The 26,300-nt window shown below is 41.7% G+C and overlaps 1 pseudogene; it reads left to right on the top strand.

The window, feature by feature from the left end:
- The window catches only part of LOC142187379 (vomeronasal type-2 receptor 26-like), a 29,597-nt pseudogene extending 18,626 nt beyond the window's left edge, over positions 1–10,971 (top strand).
- Positions 10,972–26,300: the final 15,329 nt, after the last annotated feature.

Here is a 26,300-nt window from a genome sequence, read left to right on the forward strand (position 1 = left end):
CCCGACAGCTCCTCTCTCACCGATTCCGTAGGCCTAGAGGGAAGTGGGAGAAGGAATGCCCTATAAGACCTCTAGGGACTGGAGACTAAAGGGGGTCACCCCTAACGAACAAGTGAAGCTGCTACTGACAGGGACTGACAAGGGTGTGCGCTGACTAACAACACAAGCAGCACACAGGAAAAATGTGGGAAAGGATTCCCCCAAACCAATATGGGAAGGAACCATACACTAGGAAACAAACACAGGGAAACTAAGTAGAAATCAAAGGATAAGGCAATTCACTCACACAGTCAATAACACACAGAGGGAGGATTGGTGAACACAGAAGGGAAAACACACAAACCAACTCGTTCACCCAAACCTCCCAAAAATCAACCACGGAACTTCCTCTATCCCAGAACACCACCTACTCCTCCTGCTAAGGCCTAGCTCTGTAAAAGCGACACTCAGCACAGAACCATGGGAGGCATGGGTTTAAATACAGAGTAGAGACCACTCCTCCCAGGTGCAAATGGGAGGACAGACTAATCAACCAGGAAATAAAGCTGCCTACCATCAGTGCGCACGTGCAAGTCAGAAGGTGTGCACCAATACTCACGACAGGACAACCCCGCAGCGCCAGGATGCCACCCCAGACACTGCGCAGCCAAAAACTCCCCAGGTAAGAAAAATAGAAAGTAAAGAACCTAAATACTCCTAACAGGATCCTCCCCTCAAGGAGAAGACTCCGGATTCTCTAGGAGCATCCTTCTTCGGGAACTCCTTGTGGAATTTCTCCACGAGTCTGACACATCCGACTCCAGGACCCAAGAATTATCCTCAGGACCGTATCCCTTCCATGCCACCAGATACCATAGCTTCCCCCGAACATATTTGCTATCCAGAACTCGGGATATTTCATACTCCTCGGACTCAGAAACTGGTGGAACCTTAACTGGAGACGTTCCCTTCTTGGCCTTCTTTAACAAGGAGACATGGAAGACCCGGTTTATCTTCCACCTTTTAGGTAGTTGCAGCTGCGCCGCCACTTCATTTACCATCTTGATGATCTTAAAAGGACCCACAAATCTGGGACCCAGCTTCTTGCTAGGAACCTTCAACCTGATATTCTTGGTGGACAACCAAACCATCTCACCAGGGAAGAACTGCAACTCTCCTCTCTTCCGATCCGCCTGGACCTTAGCCTGGTGCGACGCCCGCACCAGATTCTCTCGGATACGGGACCATACCCCTTGCAGCTTTTTAGAAAATAGCTCCTCCTCCGGAACTGGGGAAGAAATGGAAGAAAATACTCCGAAAACAGGATGTCTACCACCGGAGCAAAAAAAAGGTGTGGTACCTGTGGCATTGGAATCATGGTTGTTTAGGGAAAATTCTGCCAGGGGGAGAAAGGCAGCCCAATTATTCTGGTTCTCTCGAACAAAACACCTCAAAAACTGTTCCACATCCTGATTCTTCCTCTCTGTTTGTCCGTTAGACTCTGGGTGAAACCCGGAGGAAAACGACAGTGTAACTCCCAACCTGCTGCAAAAAGCCCACCAGAATTGAGCCACAAATTGCGGTCCCCTGTCCGAAACGATCTCCTCAGGAAGACCATGCAACCTTACAATTTCTTTAATAAACGCCTCAGATAGTGTCTTGGCACATGGCAGCCTGGAAAACGGGATCAAATGGCACATTTTCGTGAAGCGGTCAACGACTACCCAAATGACCGTGAAACCCTTAGACACCGGAAGGCCCGTGATGAAATCTATAGACAGATGAGTCCAAGGTGCCTTAGGAGGTTCCAATGGATGTAGAAGACCGTGGGGACGGGTATGCGACGCCTTGGCTCTTGCACAGACCGAACAATTTTGAACAAACTGCAAGACCTCCTTACTCCACCCTGGCCACCAAAAATTCCTAGACACCAATCTCATGGTCTCTGAAACCCCTGGGTGACCAGCAAGAACCGACTCGTGACACTCCCTCAGGAGACTTTGTCGGAGAGTAGTTGGGACAAAAAGCTTGTTTCTTGGTATCTTGGAAGGTGCAGTGTGTTGCGCTTCGATCAAGGCCTTCTCCAATTTCGCGCCCAATACTGCTACCACCACTCCATCCCCAAGAATAGTGGCAGGCGCCTCTCGTTCCTCCTCAGTCGACATATACCGGGATAAAGCATCAGCCTTAACATTCTTTGAACCCGGCACATAAGTCACGTTAAAATGGAACCGCGCAAAAAATAGAGCCCATCTGGCCTGCCGTGCATTTAATCTCTTCGCCGACCCAAGATAAATCAAATTCTTGTGGTCAGTAAATACCTGGACTGGCCTTCTGGCCCCCTCCAGGAAATGACGCCAATGTTCGAACGCTAGTTTTATTGCTAGTAGTTCCCTATCTCCGATGTCATAATTCCGTTCAGAGGCAGAGAATTTCTTAGAAAAGAAGGCACAGGGATGCGTACCCTCCTCGAACTCCTGAGAAAGTACTGCTCCCACCCCCACCGAGGAGGCATCCACCTCCACTCGGAAGGCCAACCTCTCATCCGGCTGTCTCAAAATGGGAGCGGACGAGAATCGCTTCTTCAGTTCTTCAAACGCAGCTAGCGCCTCTGGCGACCACTTAGCACAGTCAGCCCCCTTCTTAGTCAAGTCCGAGATAGGTTTCACAACCTCAGAAAATCCCTTGATAAACTGGCGATAATAGTTGAAGAACCCCAAGAACCGTTGGACCGCCTTTAGGTTCTCGGGTCGCGGCCACTCCAAGACTGCCCTGACCTTCTCAGGGTCCATCTCGAACCCCTTGTCCGATAGGATATAGCCAAGGAAACATAATTTATTGACCGCGAACACACATTTCTCCAGCTTAGCACGTAATTGGTTAACCCTCAGGAGATCTAAAACCTCTCTCACTCTCTCCCAATGAGTCTCCAAATCCGGGGTGTAAATGAGTATATCGTCCAGATAGACCACAACCCCCCTCCCTATGACGGCACTTAGTACATCATTAATAAAATTCTGAAAAAACGCAGGCGCATTGGTTAGACCGAAAGGCATCACAAGATTCTCAAAGTGTCCTAGGGGGGTGTTAAACGCTGTTTTCCACTCATCCCCCTTCTTGATTCTCAGCAAGTTATACGCCCCACGTAAATCTATTTTACTAAACCAGCAGGCTCCCGTAATCTGGCTGAATAGATCCGAGATCAACGGAATGGGATAGGGATTCCGCACCGTGATTTTGTTAATCTCCCTAAAATCCAAACAAGGGCGCAACCCTCCATCTTTCTTCTTTACAAAGAAAAACCCCACTGCTACTGGGGACTTAGATGGGCGAATATGCCCCACCTCTAGACTCCCCTCAATATACTCTTTGAGCGCCTCCCTCTCCGGAATAGTGAGATTGTACAACCTTGTCTTGGGTAACACTGCATTTGGTATAAATTTAATCGAGCAATCATAGGTGCGATGTGGTGGTAATGTCTTGGCTGCCCTTTCCTCAAAGACCTCCCTGAACTCACATATTTCTTGAGGCAAATTGCCTATAGACAAAGACATAACGGATATGGGCAGACATCGACCATTACACCCCTGCCCCCAAGAAACTACTGACTCGGTCTCCCAGTTGATAATAGGGTTATGCTGCTTCAGCCAGAGCCACCCCAAAACTACTTGTGCTGGTAACTTAGACAACAAGAACAAGTCAATCTCTTCCCTGTGGCCACCCACAATAAACTCCAAACCCTCCACCTGTTTGGAGATGACAGCTTGCTGTAGAGGGGTCTTATCAATAGCCCACACCGGTATCTGAGACTCCAAGACCAAAGGACTCACCCTTAATTGCTCACAAAACTCTGAGTCAATAAGGTTGACTGCCGAACCACAATCAACCAAAATCCGGCACTTCTGCCCATTTACCCATCCTTCAAGGGTCAACCCGGCAGTCTGAGTACAGGAAATATGCACACCTCCCTCCTTAGTAGGTTTTCTCCCTTTACCCTCAATAGACCTGGGGTTATTACTCTCCTTGGCGAACCATTCTCTGGAGGGGCATACCCTTGCTACATGTCCCATCCCTCCACACAAAAAACAGCGTACTGTGCGGGACCCTTCACTCTTGGGTCTAGCACTTCGCACAGTGGCCCCAATCTGCATGGGTTGGTCCCCCGGGTCCTCTCTAAAAACAGAGAGTTGAGGAGGGCTAAGCCCCCCAGGACTCTTGTCTCCACGCTCCCGGAGGCGCCGTCAAACTCTAATTGCCAGCTGCATGGCCTCATCTAGATCTCCCGGAACAGGGTGAGAAACTAGATGGTCTTTAACCTGGTCCGAGAGCCCTGTCTCAAACTGACTAAGTAGAGCGGGGTCATTCCAGTGTACTTCTGCTGCCCACCTACGAAACTCTGTGCAATATTTCTCTATAGCGTGATCCCCTTGCACCACACGTCGTAGGTTATACTCAGCCGTGCGTACCCTGTCTGGGTCGTCATACAGTAACCCCATTGTGGAGAAAAACGCCTCTACAGTTAGTAAGCAAGCTGAGTCGGCTGGTAATGAATGTGCCCAGATGAGGGGATCATCTCTCAATAAAGTAATAATAATCCCAACTCTCTGTACCTCAGAACCGGAGGAAAACGGCCATAGCCGGAAATACAAAAGACAGTCCTTTTGAAATCGGAAAAAATCTGACCTCTTACCTCGGAAGGGTTCAGGTAAGCTGACTTTTGGCTCCAGAGGCCGACCCACAGGGGCGCTACTCACCTGCCTCTGTATGCCCTCCACCTGAGAGGCTGTGTGTTGAGCCAACTGCTGTACTTGAGATACGCCAGAAGCTTGGATGGCATCCATTCGTAGCTTGATCCCCTCCATCTCAGTGGAAATCTGCTGCACCGCCTGGTACAACTGTTTCAGGTACGTCATAATGCAAACAAACCTTTTTTTTTTTTTTTTTTACCGGCTGAGTGTACTGTTATGTCAGTCCAGGTAGCTGCAACGGGGCTAAGGGACAGCAGTAGGGAATCTCGCCCTGCACTACTCCCACTAGTTATCCCGGTCCCTGCCTCACGGGTGTGGGTCGGCTGTACTCAGGCTAAGCCTGACCCCGACAGCTCCTCTCTCACTGATTCCGTAGGCCTAAAGGGAAGTGGGAGAAGGAATGCCCTATAAGATCTCTAGGGACTGGAGACTAAAGGGGGTCACCCCTAACGAACAAGTGAAGCTGCTACTGACAGGGACTGACAAGGGTGTGCGCTGACTAACAACACAAGCAGCACACAGGAAAAATGTGGGAAAGGATTCCCCCAAACCAATATGGGAAGGAACCTTACACTAGGAAACAAACACAGGGAAACTGAGTAGAAATCAAAGGATAAGGCAATTCACTCACACAGTCAATTATACACAGAGGGAGGATTGGTGAACACAGAAGGGAAAACACACAAACCAACTCATTCACCCAAACCTCCCAAAAATCAACCACAGAACTTCCTCTATCCAAGATAACCACCTACTCCTCCTGCTAAGGCCTAGCTCTGTAAAAGCGACACTCAGCACAGAACCATGGGAGGCATGGGTTTAAATACAGAGTAGAGACCACTCCTCCCAGGTGCAAATGGGAGGACAGACTAATCAACCAGGAAATAAAGCTGCCTACCAGCAGTGCGCGCGTGCAAGTCAGAAGGTGTGCACCAATACTCACGACAGGACAACCCCGCAGCGCCAGGATGCCACCCCAGACACTGCGCAGCCAAAAACTCCCCAGGTAAGAAAAATAGAAAGTAAAGAAGCTAAATACTCCTAACACTAGTAGGAGTAGTAGTACTGTCTTACCAGTGTGATGATGTTCTAGTAGGAGTAGTAGTACTGTCTTACCAGTGTTATGATGTTCTAGTAGGAGTAATAGTACTGTCTTACCAGTGTGATGATGTTCTAGTAGGAGTAGTAGTACTGTCTTACCAGTGTGATGATGTTCTAGTAGGAGTAGTAGTACTGTCTTACCAGTGTGATGATGTTCTAGTAGGAGTAGTAGTACTGTCTTACCAGTGTTATGATGTTCTAGTAGGAGTAATAGTACTGTCTTACCAGTGTGATGATGTTCTAGTAGGAGTAGTAGTACTGTCTTACCAGTGTGATGATGTTCTAGTAGGAGTAGTAGTACTGTCTTACCAGTGTGATGATGCTCTAGTAGGAGTAGTAGTACTGTCTTACCAGTGTGATGATGTTCTAGTAGGAGTAGTAGTACTGTCTTACCAGTGTTATGAAGCTCTAGTAGGAGTAGTAGTACTGTCTTACCAGTGTGATGATGCTCTAGTAGGAGTAGTAGTACTGTCTTACCAGTGTGATGATGTTCTAGTAGGAGTAGTAGTACTGTATTACCAGAGTGATCATGTTCTAGTAGGAGTAGTAGTACTGACTTACCAGTATGATGATGTTCTAGTAGGAGTAGTAGTACTGTCTTACCAGTGTGATGATGTTCTAGTAGGAGTAGTAGTACTGTCTTACCAGTGTTATGAAGCTCTAGTAGGAGTAGTAGTACTGTCTTACCAGTGTGATGATGCTCTAGTAGGAGTAGTAGTACTGTCTTACCAGTGTGGATGATGTTCCAGTAGGAGTAGTAGTACTGTCTTACCAGTGTGATGATGTTCTAGTAGGAGTAGTAGTACTGTCTTACCAGTGTGATGATGTTCTAGTAGGAGTAGTAGTACTGTCTTACCAGTGTGATGATGTTCTAGTAGGAGTAGTAGTACTGTCTTACCAGTGTGATGATGTTCTAGTAGGAGTAGTAGTACTGTCTTACCAGTGTGATGATGTTCTAGTAGGAGTAGTAGTACTGACTTACCAGTATGATGATGTTCTAGTAGGAGTAGTAGTACTGTCTTACCAGTGTGATGATGTTCTAGTAGGAGTAGTAGTACTGACTTACCAGTATGATGATGTTCTAGTAGGAGTAGTAGTACTGTCTTACCAGTGTGATGATGTTCTAGTAGGTGTAGTAGTGCTGTCTTACCAGTGTGATGATGTTTTAGTAGGAGTAGTAGTGCTGTCTTACCAGTGTGATGATGTTCTAGTAGGAGTAGTAATACTATCTTACCAGTATGATGATGTTCTAGTAGGAGTAGTAGTACTGTCTTACCAGTGTGATGATGATCTAGTAGGAGTAGTAGTACTGTCTTACCAGTGTGATGATGTTCTAGTAGGTGTAGTAGTACTGTCTTACCAGTGTGATGATGTTCTAGTAGGAGTAGTAGTACTGTCTTACCAGTGTGATGATGTTCTAGTAGGTGTAGTAGTACTGTCTTACCAGTGTGATGATGTTCTAGTAGGAGTAGTAGTACTGTCTTACCAGTGTGATGATGTTCTAGTAGGAGTAGTAGTACTGTCTTACCAGTGTGATGATACTCTAGTAGGTGTAGTAGTACTGTCTTACCAGTGTGATGATGTTCTAGTAGGAGTAGTAGTACTGTCTTACCAGTGTTATGATGTTCTAGTAGGAGTAATAGTACTGTCTTACCAGTGTGATGATGTTCTAGTAGGAGTAGTAGTACTGTCTTACCAGTGTGATGATGTTCTAGTAGGAGTAGTAGTACTGTCTTACCAGTGTGATGATGTTCTAGTAGGAGTAGTAGTACTGTCTTACCAGTGTTATGATGTTCTAGTAGGAGTAATAGTACTGTCTTACCAGTGTGATGATGTTCTAGTAGGAGTAGTAGTACTGTCTTACCAGTGTGATGATGTTCTAGTAGGAGTAGTAGTACTGTCTTACCAGTGTGATGATGCTCTAGTAGGAGTAGTAGTACTGTCTTACCAGTGTGATGATGTTCTAGTAGGAGTAGTAGTACTGTCTTACCAGTGTGATGATGTTCTAGTAGGAGTAGTAGTACTGTCTTACCAGTGTGATGATGCTCTAGTAGGAGTAGTAGTACTGTCTTACCAGTGTGATGATGTTCTAGTAGGAGTAGTAGTACTGTATTACCAGAGTGATCATGTTCTAGTAGGAGTAGTAGTACTGACTTACCAGTATGATGATGTTCTAGTAGGAGTAGTAGTACTGTCTTACCAGTGTGATGATGTTCTAGTAGGAGTAGTAGTACTGTCTTACCAGTGTTATGAAGCTCTAGTAGGAGTAGTAGTACTGTCTTACCAGTGTGATGATGCTCTAGTAGGAGTAGTAGTACTGTCTTACCAGTGTGGATGATGTTCCAGTAGGAGTAGTAGTACTGTCTTACCAGTGTGATGATGTTCTAGTAGGAGTAGTAGTACTGTCTTACCAGTGTGATGATGTTCTAGTAGGAGTAGTAGTACTGTCTTACCAGTGTGATGATGTTCTAGTAGGAGTAGTAGTACTGTCTTACCAGTGTGATGATGTTCTAGTAGGAGTAGTAGTACTGTCTTACCAGTGTGATGATGTTCTAGTAGGAGTAGTAGTACTGACTTACCAGTATGATGATGTTCTAGTAGGAGTAGTAGTACTGTCTTACCAGTGTGATGATGTTCTAGTAGGAGTAGTAGTACTGACTTACCAGTATGATGATGTTCTAGTAGGAGTAGTAGTACTGTCTTACCAGTGTGATGATGTTCTAGTAGGTGTAGTAGTGCTGTCTTACCAGTGTGATGATGTTTTAGTAGGAGTAGTAGTGCTGTCTTACCAGTGTGATGATGTTCTAGTAGGAGTAGTAATACTATCTTACCAGTATGATGATGTTCTAGTAGGAGTAGTAGTACTGTCTTACCAGTGTGATGATGATCTAGTAGGAGTAGTAGTACTGTCTTACCAGTGTGATGATGTTCTAGTAGGTGTAGTAGTACTGTCTTACCAGTGTGATGATGTTCTAGTAGGAGTAGTAGTACTGTCTTACCAGTGTGATGATGTTCTAGTAGGTGTAGTAGTACTGTCTTACCAGTGTGATGATGTTCTAGTAGGAGTAGTAGTACTGTCTTACCAGTGTGATGATGTTCTAGTAGGAGTAGTAGTACTGTCTTACCAGTGTGATGATACTCTAGTAGGTGTAGTAGTACTGTCTTACCAGTGTGATGATGTTCTAGTAGGAGTAGTAGTACTGTCTTACCAGTGTGATGATGTTCTAGTAGGTGTAGTAGTACTGTCTTACCAGTGTGATGATGTTCTAGTAGGAGTAGTAGTACTGTCTTACCAGTGTGATGATGTTCTAGTAGGTGTAGTAGTACTGTCTTACCAGTGTATGATGTTCTAGTAGGAGTAGTAGTACTGTCTTACCAGTGTGATCATGGTCTAGTAGGAGTAGTAGTACTGTCTTACCAGTGTGATGATATTCTAGTAGGAGTAGTAGTACTGTCTTACCAGTATGATGATGTTCTAGTAGGAGTAGTAGTACTGTCTTACCAGTGTGATGATGTTCTAGTAGGAGTAGTAGTACTGTCTTACCAGTGTGATGATGTTCTAGTAGGAGTAGTAGTTCTGTCTTACCAGTGTGATGATGTTCTAGTAGGAGTAGTAGTACCGTCTTACCAGTAGGAGTTGTAGTACTAATTATAGTTTCAGTAATCTAGTAAACTTGTTACATTTACTTTCGTAGGAATTCAATGTAATAAATTAGAAGATATTTACGACTTTTGAAAATATATAGAAGAAGAAAAAAAAAGGAAAAAAACAAACAAAACAAAACTGGGCACTCACCATCAAGAGCATTTTTCTAGCCCTATCTATCTATCTATCTATCTATCTATCTATCTATCTATCTATCTATCTATCTATCTATCTATCTGTCTGTCTGTCTGTCTGTCTGTCTGTCTGTCTGTCTGTCTGTCTGTCTGTCTGTCTACCTATCCATTTGCTGTGGTTGCTATTTAACCTGATGTAAACTTCACATTGTTGCTTGGAAAAGGTTCCTGAGAGGACTGAAACGTTGCCTGTCTTGGATTACACTACTTAGCTTTTGCACTATTTTTGGTGTGCAGCCATTTTTCTAGCCCTATATCTGTTTTTGAGGACTTGCCATCCTCTGATTTGAATCTGCACCCACTTTTATATCTGCTGTACTGCTCTTTTTTTTTTTTTTGTTCTTGGATGGATGGATGTTACTTTACATGTGATATGTTATGGACTTTCCCTACAGATGCCGTGAACTGCATGAAATGTCAAAGTGATGAATGGCCGAATGAGAAGAGAGACCGATGTCTGCCCAAAGTAATGGAATTCATCTCTTACCATAATGACACCATTGCTTCTGTATCTTCCTCCGTCTCGCTCTTCGGATGTCTTGTGACCGGCTCTATATTTAGAATATTTATTTCCTACCGGGACACTCCTATTGTTAAAGCTAATAACCGGAACCTGAGTTATCTCCTCCTGGTCTCCATCATCCTTAGCTTCCTCTCTGTCTTCTTGTTTCTTGGCCGTCCCAGTGATATCACTTGTAGATTACGTGAAACCAGTTTTGGAGTCTTCTTCTCAGTCGCCGTCTCTTCTCTTCTGGCCAAGACTGTTATGGTCTGTGCTGCTTTTAAGTCCACCAAGCCTGGAAGCCCCTGGAGACAATGGCTGAATGTGAAGCTGCCCTATACCATAGTGTTGTTGTGTTCATCCTTCCAGGTTGTCATCTGTGTTCTGTGGTTGTCTATTTCTCCCCCATTCCAGGACCTGGACACTCAGTCTTATCCTGAGAAGATCATCATTCAGTGTAATGAGGGCTCAGATCTCTGGTTCTACTCCATGTTGGGTTATATGGGGCTCCTGGCCGCTGTCAGCTTTCTTCTGGCTTTCATGGTGAGGACATTACCGGACAGTTTTAATGAGGCCAAGTACATCACCTTCAGCATGCTGCTGTTCTGTAGTGTCTGGATGGCCATGATCCCGGCTTATCTGAGCACCAGAGGGAAATACATGGTGGCCGTGGAGATATTTGCAGTAATGGCTTCCAGTGCTGGACTTTTAGCTTGTGTGTTTTTCCCAAAATGTTTTATTATTTTATTTAGACCTGAAATGAACAGAAAAACTGATCTGCTGGGGAGAAGGAAGGAATGACTGTAAAATATTAACCTCCTGACAATAGGGATTGATCCTGAGCATTAGATATAGTATATAGAAATGAAAATGTATAGATGAATTATATATATATATATATATATATATATATATATATATATATATATATATATATATATATATATTTATATCTGGTCAGGTAAAGGAGGGGGTGTACATCTCACACAGACTACTCAGGTGGGTGAGATGAGAAAACTCCAGAAGGAATGTTTGTTCTCAGCAGACAACTTTCATCTGCTGAGCATTTCGGTAGAGGCTCAGTATTGGGCTGGATTTTTAGGAATGGCAGGTAGGTTGGTAGTGGGACCTGTCATTCCACCCCCCTCCATTCCTCTATTATGGTGCATATTTATCAAAATACACGCATAAAATAACGCAAAGTGTTTTCCAGCCCATATTCATGGCCACAGCCCAAAAGGGCTGGGCCGGGGGTGTACAGCAGCTAGACGGGGACATTATAGTGGAGGCAAGTAGAGGCAGACAGGTCCAGCTACCTTCATGGTTTAATGCCCCCTCCAGTTGTCCCCAATTTAATTTCCCTCCAGTTTAAGTGCCCCCTTCACCTTCCACCAGTTTCATGCCTCCCTCCATCTCTCCCCATTCTGCTTAAAAAATAGTAAGACAAAAGGGTTTCCGTTTTTTTAAGTGGATTGGGTTTCTGTTTTTCAAGTCCCCAAGTGGACCCAAAGAACGGAAACTCTATCCCAGGTGTGAAGCTAGTGCCCCTTATACCCCACATCCATACATCTAATCCCCCTACCTCTCACCTGCCTATACACATACTCTAATACAAGGGGGTATTCACATGCAGTAAAGTGGCGCTGATTCTGCCATGATAACTCGTGGCAGAATCAGCTAATAAAGACTCCCATTGACTTCAATAGGTTCTGTTTTCTACGCAGAACACATTGAAATCAATGGCAGTCTTTTTATCAGCGCTGATTCTGCCACGAGTTATCATGGAAGAATCAGCACTACTTTACTCCATGTGAATACCCCCTAATTCCCACATCCCCGCACACTACACATGTACAGCTGCACTTTTTCTCTTGTGACAGTGGAGAGATATTGCTGCCGAAATTAATGGCACTGATATCTCCAGCACAGGGGCACATACCGTGACAGCTGGCAGTGATTTCAGTCTTTATAGTGGTATATACAGTGCCTACAAGTAGTATTCAACCCCCTGCAGATTTAGCAGGTTTGATAAGATGCAAATAAGTTAGAGCCTTCAAACAAGAGCAGGATTTATTAACAGATGCATAAATCTTACAAACCAAAAAGTTATGTTGCTCAGTTAAATGTTAATAAATTTTAAACATAAAAGTGTGGGTCAATTATTATTCAACCCCTAGGTTTAATATTTTGTGGAATAACCCTTGTTTGCAATTACAGCTAATAATCGTCTTTTATAAGACCTGATCAGGCCATCCCAGTTCGGAAAGTAATAATGAGATGGAGATTAGATTAGGCCTTAGCCAATAGTCATATGCCAGGTTTATGTTACAACTCTACAACCAATCATGTTATGCCAACCATGTTATGTTATAGTCCAACCTGCTTTTGTCTGTATTGTATTTAAACTACCTTTTTGCACCATTAAATTAGAACTCACTTGATACACCATCAGCTGTGTGTGTGTGACTTCTCCAGGCCTGATATCTAACTACAATAACATAACTCAGGGGTCTTGTGCCCCTAACAGTGGATAAAAAATATGGTCATGTGCATTACAAGTTATGCTGTGTTCACACCAGCGTTCGGGTCTCCGTTATCAGGTTTCTGTCTTCTGCATGCAGAAGATGCAAACCTGTCATGCTGAATCTGGTCGTGAGCGCCGGTGAGCGCTTTATGCGCTCCGTGGCGAAGTTGTTTTTTTTAAATTCGGACACAGAGTACTGCATGTCCGACTCTGTGTCCGGTTAAAAAAAAAACAGTTTCGCCGCGGAGAGCACAAAACGCTCACTGGCACTCACAGCCACGGACACTTTGTAAGATGCCTGCAGGTTTCTGTCTCCTGCCCTGTTTTGTGCAGGAAACAGAAACCTGCAGAACGGAGACCCGGGCGCAGATGTGAACAAACCCTGAATAGCTCCATGTGCCTCATAGTAATAGCAGTTAACCCCATTGTGTCCCTCACATTAACCCCTGTGTACCTGCCATAACAGATACTGATATGTGAGAGACATGGAGGTAATAATTAGGTATCTTCATTTTTATTACCACCATATGTCTCACACCTCAGTAACCCTTATGTCAGGCACACAGGGGTTAATGTGAGGGACATGATGGGGTTAACTGCTATTAATGTGAGGCACATGGAGTTACTGAAACTAATGTAATCCCCCAAAATGCCCCCATGTACCTGTCGTTTTTTTGCTTTCCGTCGTCATGCCCGGATGCCTGGCAGAGTGAATTCCAGCCGGAAGACGCCGCGGGGATGCTGCACGGAGAAGACTTCTAAAGGTAAGAGAAGAACCAGCGTTGATTGGCAGAATGTATAGCATTCTGCCAATCAGCGCTGGTTCTGCTTCGAACCTTAAACTTTGAACAGTTAGTAGTGTTCGATCGAGTACGAGTATTTCGAATACCGTAGTATTCGATCAAACACCTACTCGATCGCACACTTCTCGCTCATCTCTAATGTTTTTTTTTTATTTTTACTTTGGGGCACTTTTGTAATGTAAACTTTTGAAATTAAACATAAATTTGGATATATCAGGGCCTCCTTCTGCTGTATAGTTTGTGTATTTAGATTTTTCTGTCATTTTTTACCTTCCAAACTATGCAGGTTCGTTTGAAGCCAATGGACCAAATCAGATGCCCTATATGTGGATCGACATGCCCGTGAGGCCAGTTGGCTAACTATCTGTGCCCAACTATTTGATCCGGAGTGGTCCAGCTTTGGTCACAGCCAAAAAATCCAAATTGGTGAGTTGTTTTTTATTTATTTTTTATGTGTTTTTTTAAAATTATTTTTATTGCCTTTTTCCAAAAACCATTTCAGGAACTCTTTTTTTATTCTCGGTGTGTTTTCGGTGAAATGATGTTCGCACTCGGTGGAAGAGTGTGAGGGACCGCTTCATGAGGGATATCCGGCAGGCGGAGCGGAGTGGGGCCTCTCCATCCATGAGGAAGAAAATCGCATATCACCAGGAACTGCAGATCCTGTTGACCAGCATGAGAGAAAGTCGTGTTTTTTCTTTTTTCTTTTAATTTTCGTTGTTTTGTTTTTTTTTGTTTTTTTTTCATTTTGTTTAGGGGTTTGTTTTTTTTAACCAATGTATTTCTGTTTCATTTTTGTAATGTGCTTTATTTTCCTTCGCAGATCTTCTGGCAGTTTCACAGACACAGTGGAACACTCCCCTGCACCACCACACCAGGAGCTGCAGCACAGAGAGGACACCCACCCACAAAGCCCGCCTGTCGGTTGCTCTCATAAACCGGCAAGGGGCCAAACCCAGACCGACAAACATGCTTCTTTCCATCTCTCTAGACTCGACCAACAGGGTTTGAGTTTGAGTAGTATCAGGCTCGTGGGCATAAACACTTGGAAAAAGCGGGCTACCGGGGTGTTGGTCTGGGTGTACTAAGTGAGGTTATGGGAACAGCCATAACCTCACTTCCGCCATCACTGGGCGTTGGTCCGGAAGATGAGACAACAGGGGATGGGCGGGGAGCTCCACAGGCTACACAGACATCTTGCCAATCAGGATTCTGCTGTCTACAGATGTCACAGCTCCACCCATCTCCACTACTCTTGGCGCCATTATAGGGCAGTGGCGCACAAGCAATTATACTCAGCATATTCTTTTTATCATCAAGTTTCAGATAACCAAACAGAGGTTCAGAATTTTCATCTGCTCCCTCGCCTGTCAGTTCTGCACATCCCTCACATTGTAGAGTCCTTGCGACCCCCTCATTTTAACCAAATCTACAGCCGTCTGTGCCCCTATGGGCAAGTTATGCTTGCGTTTTAACAGCCGTACCATGATCTCTTTCCTTAACACCACCAGGAAGCAATCCTATTCACTATACAGCATGGAATCTAACAATTGAACGCTTTAATTGTGAGAATCCACGCTGTGTAGTGAATCACTAAGTAGCCAGAGAATTTTTTTTTTAATCCTCTGGCTACTTAGTCCCCCCTGGTGTCCACTTACCTCCAGAGATGGCTGCTCCGGTGTTCTTCTTCCTCGCTTTGCTGCCACTCCACGCTGCTCTTCTCGCCTCACTGTCCCCTGCCTCCCAGGTTAGGAGAGTGTGGGCGGGTTAGGAGAGTGTGGGCGGGTACTGGTAGGGGAGACGTCACGTCTCCCCGCCCTGTACCCGCCCACACTCTCCTAAGCCACAAGTCCCGCCTTCCTAGCTCTTTAAACACTAACCTGGGAGGCGGGGCAGCGAAGCGAGAAGAGCAGCGTGGAGCGGCAGCGAGGCAAAGAAGAACACCAGAGCAGCCATCTCTGGAGGTAAGTAGCTACTAAAAATGTTACTTTAGTCTCCCATTAGAATGAATGGAGGCAGCTGGCGCACAGAGGGTTAAGGCTGTGTGCCAGCTGCTTCCATTCATTCCTATTGAACCGCAGCGGAACCTTCACACTGAGTGTACACTATATACTTAGTGAGAAGGCTAAGCAAAGCATTGTGGGAAATACTACAGATCTCGATCCCACCTAAAAAGATCATGTTCGGAATTCCGATCGCGATCGTGAAATTTTCTCGATCGCCGATCGGAATCCGATCTTTTCCGAGCATGATCGCTCAACCCTATTTATTATTTATTTCTGGTTTAATTTATTTGCTTCATTTGGCTAACCACATGCTGCAATGTAATCCACATATTCATAAATGCATTATAATAATGGGGAGCAGATAGACTCAGCTTTAATCCTTTGAAGACCCAAAACCTTCATCCCAATCTCTGTGTATCATCTTTTGTAATTTCATTTAATTAGTGAAAATAAACAAATTTATTCCATCAGAAAATTCTCAGACTCTATAATAAGTAAGGGTAAACCAAAGTTGAGGAGGGGCAATATCATGGCATTTCCTAGAGGATTCATCGTGAGACGGAATCGTGTGAACAAATCCAGATAAATACAAAAGCCTTATCATTGGGTATATGGGGTCCATATATTAAGTATTTGCAGAGATTTCACTTTGACCAGCTAGGCAGCTCCGCATATCTAGAGATCTGATTTGGGATTAGGTGATGGATCAAGGTCTGGTGCATGGTGAATCAAGATTGACAAGTAATTCGGTGAAAACAATGTTGTCAGGCTTTATTGAGAAGGTTGGGAATCCAATATGAGTGGACATGACCATCAAATATGGAGTAACAATCTCTTGTGGGAGTTGCGCCTGCAGACAGTCTCGCAACCAAGCCGGGGTCTCATACTGGGAAGGTTAACGCCAGAGTATTTTATAGGCGAGGAGGACAATGCGATGGGTAGAGAGTCTTTGATGGATTTTACAGACGATGGAAGGGAATATACAGTATGTATTATTATTATTAGAGATGAGCGAGTAGTGAAATATTCGAGATTCGAGTAGAGCCTCAATATTCGAATACTCAATCGAATATCGAATCCCATTACAGTCTATAGGAAAAAAAATGCTCCTTTCAAGGGAAACCACTATTCAACTAAAGGAGAGTCACCAAGTCCACAAGTAGCAGGAGGAGAGTGTTTAGGAGGAGCGCTGTGCAGTTATTATAGTCTATGGGGTCCGTGCGCTTTAACTGCACAGCGCTTGCAGTTGCACTGATATTCCTTTCGGGGCGGGGTCCTCCTGCGGACTCCTTCCAGATGGGAGGCAAGCGCTAATGTGAACGGCCTTTACTCGTCCTGCAGAATCATCATGGATTGGCCGATTGCTATAAAGTGTATAGCATTCGGCAAATCAACGCTGGTTCTGCAGCAGGTTCGTCCTTGCTAGTCGGAAGAGCTGGCAGCTTGCGGTTATGCAGGAGCTGACATTTTCTCATAGGAATGCATTGACCAGCGTTGATTGGCCGAATGCTATACAGTGTACAGCATTCAGCCAATCAACACTGGTTCTGAATCAAATCTTTACTGCGAATAGCGATAGTATTCGAACGAGTATGAGTATTTTGAATACCATAGTATTCTAACAAATACCTACTTGATCAAATACTACTTGCTCATCTCTAATTTATTATTATTATTATCATCATCATCATCATCATCATCATCCTTGGAATAGTATCAATACAAAATGTAGTCCATCATGTTAGATACAAGTCATCATCCAGCTCTCTAGATAGAGAACGAATTTAAATTTGTGTGTGATGGAGGAGGAGGAGGAGGAGGAACTCGAGAGCTGGAGCACACACATGGAACTTCATGTTGGGGTGCTTGATACTGGTGGACATGCAAATGATGGGTCTATCCAGTGGCTGTTCATTTTGACCAGCGTCAGCAGGTCAGCACTGTCATCTGACAGATGGCTGCGCTTATCAGTGATGATGCCACCGGCTGCGCTGAAGACCCTTTCCAATAGAACGCTGGCGGCAGGGCAGGACAGCACCTCCAAGGCGTACAGCGCAAGCTCCAGCCTCCAACTTTGACACACAATAAGTGTAGGACGCACAGGGATCGGAGGGGACAGGGCTGTGGTTGGTCAGGTGTTCACGCAGCGTGCGCCTATACTTGTCCCTCCTGGTGACACTAGGCCCCTCAGTGGTATTAGTTTGGCGAGGGGGTGCCATTAACATGTCCCAGACCTTGGAGAGTGGTTCCCCTGCTGGGTGTGGACCGGATGGCAGTTGTTAGCCTCTTGGAGGAACTCTCCTCTCTGCCACCAACGAGAGTTGATGAAAACATTTCCATCATATTTTCCACAAGTTGCTTGTGGCAATCATGAATGCGATTGGCCCTCCCCTCTACCGGAATGAAAGATGATGTATTATTTTTATAACGGAGGTCAAGGATTGCAAAAATCCAGTATTGTTGCTCTCCAGAATTTTGACGATATGTTTTTCACAGGAAAAGCAGCCCAACATGAAGTCAGTCATGTGTGCCAGAGTAACTTCGCTGCCCCCACTGAAAGGGTCACTCTCCATTTCCTCCTCTTCCTCCTCCCCTTCACCCCATCTGCGCTGAAGCAATGGGACGCACTGAGCTTCCCTGCTAGCCTCGTGTGTGACAATGATGTCATCTGCCACTTCATCCTGCTCCTCCTCTTCCTCCGTCATTATAGGCTAACAAGCTGACAGGAGTGTGCACTGACTATTCTGCTGGGATGGGTCTGCTCCTATCCCCGTCTCCTCAGCATGCAATGCATTATCCCTGATAGCGATGAGGGATTCTCACATCACACACAGGAACGGGATGGTTACGCTCACTAGTGTGTCGTCACAGCTGACCCTCATGGTGGACTCCTCAAAGACGCGTAGTATCTCGCAAAAGTCTGCCATCCATGGCCACTCATGGTGCACAAAACTGCCGGACTTGACTTTGAGGAACCCTTGGGTTTTGGAGATGGTACTCCATCAAGGGCCTCTGCTGCTCACACACTCTGCGCAACATGTGGTACGTCGAGTTCCAGCATGTGGGGACGTCACACAACAGCCGGTGTTCAGGCAGATGTAGGCCTTGCTGGAAAGTTCGGAGGCTAGCAGTGGCTACTGTCGACTTACGAGCGTGGGCGCACAAGCACCGCACTTTAACCACTTTAGCTCATGAATGTTGGTGTATGTTTTTAAAAACCATTGCACCACTAAGTTGAAAACGTGGGCCAGGCATGGAACGTGTTGGAGGCTGGCAAGCTCCAGAGCCACTATCAGGTTCTCGCCGTTATCACACACAACCATGCCTGCTCCCAGGTACAGCGACGCTAACCCCATTGCCGTCTCATTGAGGGTGGCATCCGTCACCTTGGAGAAAGTGTGCTGTCTGTTTCCCAAGCTGATGAGCTTCAGCACGGCCTGCTGACGTCTCCCCATGCCATTGCTGCAGTTTTTCCAGCTCACAGCTGGGATCGATGTTGCGGCGGAGGAGGAGGAGGAGGAGGGGGAGGGTGGTTCTGAACCCCTGCCAGGAATCTTAGGCGGGGAGAGGAGGTATGCCTCCCAACTTTGCGACCCGTTCCCAGGCTCCACTACATTCACCCAGTGTGCCGTGAGTGATATGTAGCATCCCTGTCCTCACGCACTTGTCCACGCGTCAGTGGACCTTAGTGCAAAATGTGGAACTAAGGGCACGCCTAATGTTACGCGACACGTGCTGGTACAAGGTTGGGACGGCACACCAGGAAAAGTAGTGACGGCTAGGCACGGCATAGCGAGGTGCCGCAGCTGCCATCAAGTCATAGAAGGCCTGAGTCTCCACAAGCCTGAACGGCAACATCTCCAGGGCCAGCAGTTTGGAGATGTGCCCGTTTAAGGCTTGGGCATGTGGGTGGGTTATGCTATACTTTTGCCTGCTCTCAAACACCTGGGAGATGGTGGATTGCTGGGAAGAGGTGGTGTAGGAGTGGAGCGGAGGCAGGAAAAAGGGAGGATGAGGATGAAGTTCTCAAAGTGACAGAGGCAGAGTTAGATGTGGAGGTGTCCTGGCTGGTGGTCTAGATTGCAGAGACAACACTGGAAACAGTGGAAGAGGCAGTGGCGGCAATGCGTTTGCTTTCTCCCACTGAGACCAGTTCTTGCCTTCCAAATGATGGCGCATGGCTGAGGTGGTCAGGTTGCTCTTCTCAGAACCCCTACTCAGTTTGAAGTTGCACAGTGTGAAAACCGCACTAAATTTGTCCTCCATGCAAACATTGAAAAATCTCCACACCATCGAGGAACGTGGCCTGGATGGGGGAGTTTTTTTTGAGTGGCTAGGACTGGTAAATCTTGGGCCTTGCTGGCTCTGCCCTGGCTTCTGTGAAGCAGCTGTCCTCTGCCTTTAGACATGCCTCTGCCCGTAGCCACCTTTTTTGGTGCTGCGCTTGCCTCGAGATCTACACTGCTTTCCCCGCTAGACATCACCCCTGTCCAGGTCGGGTGGGTCGACTCGTCGTCCACCACCTCCTCTTCCAATTCCTCAATCTGCTACTCCTCCTGCACACCGCACATGACAACAGCCTGCCCTGATGGCAACTGTGTCTTGTCATGATCACTGATGATTGGTTGCGGGTCCACAACCACAAAATCACCATGGCAGATGCTCCAGTGTTTGAGCATCAAGACACAGAAAGACGTCTGTTAGTTCCTGGGATTCGGGAAGTGGTTCAACAGAGTGCAAGATGGTAAAAGCACCCGAAAACAGCTCCTGGGAGGGAGCAAAGGTGGGATGACTGCTGGGAATATTGGGCATGTTGGGAGGAAGGAGGGACAGACTCTTGGTTTGGAAGACAACTGGAGGTAGTGGCTGACTGGTTGCTGGAAAAGCTGCTGGAAGCATTATCCGCTATCCACTGCAACATCTGTTCCTGGTGCTCAGGCCTGGTCAATCTTGTACCATGTACCCTGCTTAATGTGGCCATCGAGCCAAGGATTGTGGAGAAACGGGATGCTGGCTGCCCCTCACCAGTAGCCATTGGATGCGCTATAGCTTGACTGCAACCTTGCTCCCCAGCTGAATTTTCCATGTCCCCGACCTCGTCCTCATCCCTTGCACATTTTGAGATTATTCTCTGTATTAGACATTATTGTATTATTCTCTGTATTAGACATTATTGAATTATTCTCTGTATTAGACATTATTGAATTATTCTCTGTATTAGACATTATTGAATTATTCTCTGTATTAGACATTATTGAATTATTCTCTGTATTAGACATTATTGTATTATTCTCTGTATTAGATATTATTGGATTATTCTCTGCATTAGACATTATTGAATTATTCTCTGCATTAGACATTATTGTATTATTCTCTGCATTAGACATTATTGTATTATTCTCTGCATTAGACATTATTAAATTATTCTCTGCATTAGACATTATTGTATTATTCTCTGCATTAGACATTATTGTATTATTCTCTGCATTAGACATTATTGGATTATTCTCTGCATTGGACATTATTGGATTATTCTCTGCATTGGACATTATTGGATTATTCTCTGCATTGGACATTATTGGATTATTCTCTGTATTGGACATTATTGGATTATTCTCTGTATTGGACATTATTGGATTATTCTCTGTATTGGACATTATTGGATTATTCTCTGTATTGGACATTATTGGATTATTCTCTGTATTGGACATTATTGTATTATTCTCTGTATTGGACATAATTGGATTATTCTCTGTATTGGACATTATTGGATTATTCTCTGTATTGGACATTATTGGTTTATTCTCTGTATTAGACATTATTGGATTATTCTCTGTATTAGACATTATTGGATTAGTCTCTGTATTATACATTATTGGATTATTCTCTGTATTAGACATTATTGGATTATTCTCTGTATTAGACATTATTATATTATTCTCAGTATTAGACATTATTGGATTATTCTCAGTATTAGACATTATTGGATTATTCTCTGTATTAGACATTATTGTATTATTCTCTGTATTAGACATTATTGTATTATTCTCTGTATTATACATTATTGTATTATTCTCTCTATTAGACATTATTGTATTATTCTCAGTATTAGACATTATTGGATTATTCTCTGTATTAGACATTATTGGATTATTCTCAGTATTAGACATTATTGGATTATTCTCTGTATTAGACATTATTGAATTATTCTCTGTATTAGACATTATTGGATTATTCTCTGTATTAGACATTATTGGATTATTCTCTGTATTAAACATTATTGGATTATTCTCTGTATTGGACATTATTGGATTATTCTCTGTATTGGACATTATTGGATTATTCTCTGTATTAGGCATTATTGTATTATTCTCTGTATTAGACATTATTGGATTATTCTCTGTATTAGACATTAATGAATTATTCTCTGTATTAGACATTATTGTATTATTCTCTGTATTAGACATTATTGTATTATTCTCTGTATTAGACATTCTTGTATTATTCCCAGAATTAGACATTATTGTATTAGTCCCTGTATTAGACATTATTGGATTATTCTCTGTATTAGACATTATTGTATTATTCTCTGTATTAGACATTATTGGATTATTCTCAGAATTAGACATTCTTGTATTATTCTCAGTATTAGACATTATTGTATTATTCTCTGTATTAGACATTATTGTATTATTCTCTGTGTTGGACATTATTGTATTATTCTCTGTGTTGGACATTATTGTATTGTTCTCTGTATTAGACATTATTGGATTAGTCTCTGTATTATACATTATTGGATTATTCTCTGTATTAGACATTATTGGATTATTCTCTGTATTAGACATTATTGGAATATTCTCAGTATTAGACATTATTGTATCATTCTCTGTATTAGACATTATTGGATTATTCTCAGTATTAGACATTATTGTATCATTCTCTGTATTAGACATTATTGGATTATTCTCTGTATTAGACATTATTGGAATATTCTCAGTATTAGACATTATTGTATCATTCTCTGTATTAGACATTATTGGATTATTCTCAGTATTAGACATTATTGTATCATTCTCTGTATTAGACATTATTGGATTATTCTCAGTATTAGAAATTATTGGATTATTCTCTGTATTAGACATTATTGGATTATTCTCTGTATTAGACATTATTGGATTATTCTCAGTATTAGAAATTATTGGATTATTCTCAGCATTAGACATTATTGGATTATTCTCAGCATTAGACATTATTGGATTATTCTCTGTATTAGACATTATTGGATTATTCTCTGTTTTATACATTATTGAATTAGTCTATGTATTATACATTATTGTATTATTCTCTGTATTAGACATTATTGTATTATTCTCTGTATTATACATTATTGTATTATTCTCTGAATTAGCCATTATCGTATTATTCTCAGTATTAGGCATTATTGTATTATTCTCTGTATTAGACATTATTGGATTATTCTCAGGATTAGACATTATTGGATTATTCTCTGTATTAGACATTATTGTATTATTCTCTGTATTATACATTATTGGATTAGTCTCTGTATTATACATTATTGTATTATTCTCTGTATTAGACATTATTGAATTATTCTCTGTATTGGACATTATTGGATTATTCTCTGTATTAGACATTATTGGATTATTCTCTGTATTGGACATTATTGGATTATTCTCTGTATTGGACATTATTGGATTATTCTCTATATTAGACATTATTGGATTATTCCCAGTATTAGACGTTATTGTATTATTCTCTGTATTAGACATTATTGTATTATTCTCTGTATTGGACATTATTGGATTATTCTCTGTATTGGACATTATTGGATTATTCTCTGTATTGGACATTATTGGATTATTCTCTGTATTGGACATTATTGGATTATTCTCTGTATTGGACGTTATTGGATTATTCTCTGTATTAGACGTTATTGTATTATTCTCTGTATTAGGCATTATTGTATTATTCTCTGTATTCGACATTATTGGATTATTCTCTGTATTAGACATTATTGAATTATTCTCTGTATTAGACATTATTGTATTATTCTCTGTATTAGACATTCTTGTATTATTCCCAGCATTAGACATTATTGTATTAGTCCCTGTATTAGACATTATTGGATTATTCTCAGTATTAGACATTATTGGATTATTCTCTGTATTAGACATTATTGAATTATTCTCTGTATTAGACATTATTGGATTATTCTCTGTATTAAACATTATTGGATTATTCTCTGTATTGGACATTATTGGATTATTCTCTGTATTGGACATTATTGTATTATTCTCTGTATTAGGCATTATTGTATTATTCTCTGTATTAGACATTATTGTATTATTCTCTGTATTAGACATTATTGTATTATTCTCTGTATTAGACATTATTGTATTATTCTCTGTATTAGACATTCTTGTATTATTCCCAGAATTAGACATTATTGTATTAGTCCCTGTATTAGACATTATTGGATTATTCTCTGTATTAGACATTATTGTATTTTTCTCTGTATTAGACATTATTGGATTATTCTCAGAATTAGACATTCTTGTATTATTCTCAGTATTAGACATTATTGTATTATTCTCTGTATTAGACATTATTGTATTATTCTCTGTGTTGGACATTATTGTATTATTCTCTGTATTGGACATTATTGTATTATTCTCTGTATTAGACATTATTGGATTAGTCTCTGTATTATACATTATTGGATTATTCTCTGTATTAGACATTATTGGATTATTCTCTGTATTAGACATTATTGGAATATTCTCAGTATTAGACATTATTGTATCATTCTCTGTATTAGACATTATTGGATTATTCTCAGTATTAGACATTATTGTATCATTCTCTGTATTAGACATTATTGGATTATTCTCAGTATTAGAAATTATTGGATTATTCTCTGTATTAGACATTATTGGATTATTCTCAGTATTAGAAATTATTGGATTATTCTCAGCATTAGACATTATTGGATTATTCTCTGTATTAGACATTATTGGATTATTCTCTGTATTATACATTATTGAATTAGTCTATGTATTATTCATTATTGTATTATTCTCTGTATTAGACATTATTGTATTATTCTCTGTATTATACATTATTGTATTATTCTCTGAATTAGCCATTATCGTATTATTCTCAGTATTAGGCATTATTGTATTATTCTCTGTATTAGACATTATTGGATTATTCTCAGGATTAGACATTATTGGATTATTCTCTGTATTAGACATTATTGTATTATTCTCTGTATTATACATTATTGGATTAGTCTCTGTATTATACATTATTGTATTATTCTCTGTATTAGACATTATTGGATTATTCTCTGTATTAGACATTATTGGATTATTCTCTGTATTGGACATTATTGGATTATTCTCTGTATTGGACATTATTGGATTATTCTCTGTATTAGACGTTATTGTATTATTCTCTGTATTAGGCATTATTGTATTATTCTCTGTATTAGACATTCTTGTATTATTCTCTGTATTAGACATTATTGTATTATTCTCTGTGTTGGACATTATTGTATTATTCTCTGTATTGGTCATTATTGTATTATTCTCTGTATTAGACATTATTGGATTAGTCTCTGTATTATACATTATTGGATTATTCTCTGTATTAGACATTATTGGATTATTCTCTGTATTAGACATTATTGGATTATTCTCTGTATTGGACATTATTGGATTATTCTCTGTATTAGACATTATTTGATTATTCCCAGTATTAGACGTTATTGTATTATTCTCTGTATTAGGCATTATTGTATTATTCTCTGTATTAGACATTATTGGATTATTCAATCTTGTACCATGTACCCTGCTTAATGTGGCCATCGAGCCAAGGATTGTGGAGAAACGGGATGCTGGCTGCCCCTCACCAGTAGCCATTGGATGCGCTATAGCTTGACTGCAACCTTGCTCCCCAGCTGAATTTTCCATGTCCCCGACCTCGTCCTCATCCCTTGCACATTTTGAGATTATTCTCTGTATTAGACATTATTGTATTATTCTCTGTATTAGACATTATTGTATTATTCTCTGTATTAGACATTATTGAATTATTCTCTGTATTAGACATTATTGAATTATTCTCTGTATTAGACATTATTGTATTATTCTCTGTATTAGACATTATTGGATTATTCTCTGTATTAGACATTATTGCATTATTCTCTGTATTAGACATTATTGGATTATTCTCTGCATTAGACATTATTGGATTATTCTCTGTATTAGACATTATTGAATTATTCTCTGCATTAGACATTATTGTATTATTCTCTGTATTAGACATTATTGTATTATTCTCTGCATTAGACATTATTAAATTATTCTCTGCATTAGACATTATTGTATTATTCTCTGCATTAGACATTATTGTATTATTCTCTGTATTAGACATTATTGTATTATTCTCTGCATTGGACATTATTGGATTATTCTCTGTATTAGACATTATTGGATTATTCTCTGTATTGGACATTATTGGATTATTCTCTGTATTGGACATTATTGGATTATTCTCTGTATTGGACATTATTGGATTATTCTCTGTATTGGACATTATTGGATTATTCTCTGTATTGGACATTATTGGATTATTCTCTGTATTGGACATTATTGGATTATTCTCTGTATTAGACATTATTGGATTATTCTCTGTATTAGACATTATTGGATTAGTCTCTGTATTATACATTATTGGATTATTCTCTGTATTAGACATTTTTGGATTATTCTC

This window comes from Leptodactylus fuscus, chromosome 1 (assembly GCF_031893055.1).
Source record: "Leptodactylus fuscus isolate aLepFus1 chromosome 1, aLepFus1.hap2, whole genome shotgun sequence".
Lineage (NCBI taxonomy): Eukaryota > Metazoa > Chordata > Amphibia > Anura > Leptodactylidae > Leptodactylus > Leptodactylus fuscus.